The 4059-nt window shown below is 37.5% G+C and overlaps 1 long non-coding RNA gene across 1 annotated transcript; it reads right to left on the reverse strand.

Annotated features, from left to right (window-relative positions):
• Positions 1-1972: 1972 nt before the first annotated feature.
• On the reverse strand, positions 1973-3472 carry LOC125383548. Its single transcript, XR_007222792.1, has 2 exons — positions 3309-3472; positions 1973-2340 (listed from the first exon to the last, which is right to left on the reverse strand). It is a non-coding gene; the product is annotated as an uncharacterized LOC125383548 (long non-coding RNA).
• Positions 3473-4059: the final 587 nt, after the last annotated feature.

Here is a 4059-nt window from a genome sequence, read left to right on the forward strand (position 1 = left end):
TATTTTCTGCAGAAATGTATACAATTAGTTTTTGATTTCGAAAATGTAAACCCGTTTTCGAGGGACCATTTATGAATTTTATTGAGACAGATTTGTAACTGCCTCTCTATTGTATGCATATTTTTTCCTCGACAAGAAACATTTAAATCATCCACGAAAAGTGATCCGTCTACTGAATCACGTAAAACCTTTGAAAGACTATTTATTTTTATACTAAATAAAGTGACAGACAAAATACTGCCTTGTGGGACACCCTGATCCTGATGATAATGATCAGACAGGGTAGAGCCCACGCGGATCTGAAATTGTCTGCCAGTTAAAAACTTGGATATAAATTCAGGCAAACGGCCTCTCAATCCAAAATCATGTAAATCCTTTAAAATCCCGTGTTTCCACGTTGTGTCATACGCTTTTTCTAGATCGAAAAAGATAGACACTGTATGCTGGTTATTAATGATTGCATTTTTCACAAATGATTCTAACCGTACTAAATGGTCAACGGTACTTCGATTCTTTCGAAAGCCACACTGAATATTTGTAATTAAATTATTTGATTCCAAGTACCATGTTAATCTATTGTTGACCATGCGTTCCATGGTTTTGCAAACGCAACTGGTCAATACCTTCACTATGAAGGGGGTATCCTTGCAACAACAAACTCCATCACACACTGGCTAGTGGCTTCATGAACGTGGGCGAATAATGGTCAGTGTACACAAACTCTTGATCAGACGCTGATTGCATGTATACCTCAGTGTTTAATGGTATTGTTTGATAGGCATTACATAGAAGTTGGCGGATGACAAAGAAGACACATTGTATGGATAACAACTTTTACTTAAGAGCGAGGTTGGTGTAATGTGTCCAGACCACAAAGTGTATGGTTGACCTTAGGGATTTGATGGCGAAAGTTATTGTAGACCAGTAAAAACGTTCTTTTTTCGCAAATACAATACCAGTGTGTAAGGAATGGAAAGCAAGTGAGAGAATCCTTAAGGACCTGTGCTCATTACCACCCCTCAGTCCAAGATGCATATCTAAACTTATACTTGAAGTGTACTACTCCTTTTAATTGTGGAATCAACTTCTTATAAATGTACAATTAAAACTAACACGGTGCAGATAAGGATGTTCATAGTAGGCGGATGGGATGAAATAGCCACTATCTCTGTTGACTGATTCCTCATGGCGGCGAATGTGGACAATCTTATTAAAATCAGGCCTAAGTGATCGCTACTGCAACACAAAAATCTGACGACATCCCATTACAGGTTACAGGTCGAGTCAAACAATGTAATCATGCAACTACGAACAGTGGCACCATCACAAACACATGCAAAGCCAAACTAAGTGTTCATCTGAAAAGAGCATCAGAGTCAAAATGGGAAAATGCATTGGACATGGGTCAAATGTCCTCCACATGTCTACTATAAAAACCTTTTTGAAAGCTTTACTGGGGCCTTGAATTTTGAAAACCTTGAACAAACAATGTGGATCTCAATATGAAATGGACGATGCTGTCTCACTGGTCTCAAGGGGTATTCCGTACGACAGTTTGGAGCTGAACGATCGCGACAGATTTGAAATGCTAAATAGTGTCTCATCTCTCGAAACAATTGCATAAGCATTTAAAATGGAAGAGACTATCCACAGCCCGATGATGGGATAAGGGACGTATCACAGGCAGCACGAACTACTGCAAAAAGTGTTGCTATCTCTTATGACATTCCAGAGGTATCGTTTGTTGTGATTTTCATAAAGATTAATGAACAAGAACATATTATCGGCAATACATAGAACATGTGGATGCTTCCATTCTCTCGAAAAGGAGGAAAGAAAACACAGCAAATACCAGATATTCACTTTTTAAATCAACAAATACCGTCCAAAAGATAATCAAGCAAGTGTGCATGGTTTACAATACGGTTTCATTGTGTCACAAATATAAGATCACTAAATATTTTTTATACAATGAATACGTTATACAATATACGTTTTTGAAACCGCAATGTCATCTAAAAGAGACATTAGGAGTACAGAAGCCGAGTGACCAAAAAATGTGTCACCCATGGTTTTGAAAGAAACGTCTGATACTCCGCTGACTGCGCATGATGATACAATGTTCACATTGCTTTGTATGTCCAGAAACTGTTTAGTTCAGCTGTGGGATCTTTTCGTTTTGCAGGGTTTGTGAGCGAGAGTCAGTTGATCATGACAACAACGTTACATGGTGATGTACACTGCTGTGAGCTTCGCGTCGCCCCTGAACAAGATGTTTTCCGGAATCGCATTCGGGTATCTGTCTGTGAAGTTATGTATGCTTGATCCATCTATAGCTAGCTGCAAGGAATCAAATGGAACATCCTCGATTATCCAGTGTATTTTATTTATTTCTTTACCCTGGACACATTCCCTACCACAGCCTCTTTTGGAGACGCTAACAATAACTATCTAAGCACATTTCTATCATTATCGAAAGACATTATGTGCAAAGTTATTGATAGGAGACATGGATATGGTGACATCACTAAAGAAAAAAGGCTACCATGGCGAAATGATTTAAGTGTATTCATCATAGTAGAATGGAGATATCATACAATAGGTAATCGAGGATGAAAGTTGAACAGAATGAAAAAAAATTGCATCTTGATTTTTACAATGCAAAGTCTCATTCATTTGTTTGAGGTGACTAAATAAATATCCACTGAGAGTTACGGACAAAAACATTAATTTATATATAATATTTGATTCTCAAAAATGAAATATTTATCTTAAAATTCTCAAGTAATATATTTTCGAGAATGGTAGCATTTTTATTTGGCTTTCTTAAATTAGGACGAAAAATGAAAAAAAAAAATTGGAATCGTGTGTATAGTTACGTCCAATGACTTTGCCGATTCAAATTTGTCCGCATTATTATTCTTGCTTTGTCAACCCTATCCCCCTGCTGTTAGGTTTCTCCAAAGTGGTAAACTTTTTGGACGTGCACTGATATGACTTAAATACACTTCCAAAAGGCCTAAACCTACTTCACACACTCCTATGTCTATGGGATACCAAAGACAACAAGCCTGAATGGGACCGTTACAATTTAATGTGTGATGTTTTTTAGTGCAGACTATCACGGTCGGAAACACCTACAAGTCTGCTGGACATTTTGGATGGCATACAGTGGGTGATTGCCTTCACTGCTTCAAAAACGTATATTGTTTAATTTAACTGTTGATTATACCCAGACCCAGTAATTACTACCTGTTTGTGATCGTGTCAAAGCTCACGTAGAGGATTTTGAAGAAACAACAACATACCATGTACATGCCTTGATCCAGTCGTATCTCCACCAGAGACTCGGTACCAATTGCCTAATCTCTGTTCCCCACACACCGGAGAAGTGTGAGTTGAATACTAGCTTGTTTTCATCCAGTCGGAAGGAAATATGGTACAGACGATTCTCTCCTCCGAAAAAATCCATATTCAGTCTAAAAAAAGAGAACATATTGTTAGTATATACTTGGAAAAATGTTTACAGCTCGAATACAAAACAGGCACCAATTTTGGAAAACACGATGGTGGTCCTACCAATTTTTTCTTTGCGATGTAGAATCTTCATTCGAAGTTTGATTAACAAAGGTGTATGGAATTGGAGCAAAGTGATTACATACTTGACGAGATTGGTATAAAGTCTGTTTGTTAGTATTTGTAGCCAATCAAATATGTTAAATTTTGAACAGTTATATGCTTTATAACGGGTTGATCTGTAGCCTCCAGAATTGACATATGGAAAAAATGCCCATGTTCAATGGTGGACGGATGATGTGATCAGGTAACAGATGCTGGTGGCCATAATGTTTTGTCTCAAACTTATTATTTGTGATAATTAATGTAACGTAAAACTGTCGTCTGACACAAACTTCCGATCGTTGAAGGGAGTTCATTATTTAATTCAAATCGATCACTACATAAGCATTGTATTTCTTATAATATAAGTCAAGATGTAGAGGCTGCAGTCATGCTGCACTAAGTGTTCCCATTGTCCACCGTAAAGGTGGCCTAGTTTTG

This window comes from Haliotis rufescens, unplaced genomic scaffold (assembly GCF_023055435.1).
Source record: "Haliotis rufescens isolate VD_foot unplaced genomic scaffold, xgHalRufe1.0.p SCAF_24, whole genome shotgun sequence".
Classification (NCBI taxonomy): domain Eukaryota; kingdom Metazoa; phylum Mollusca; class Gastropoda; order Lepetellida; family Haliotidae; genus Haliotis; species Haliotis rufescens.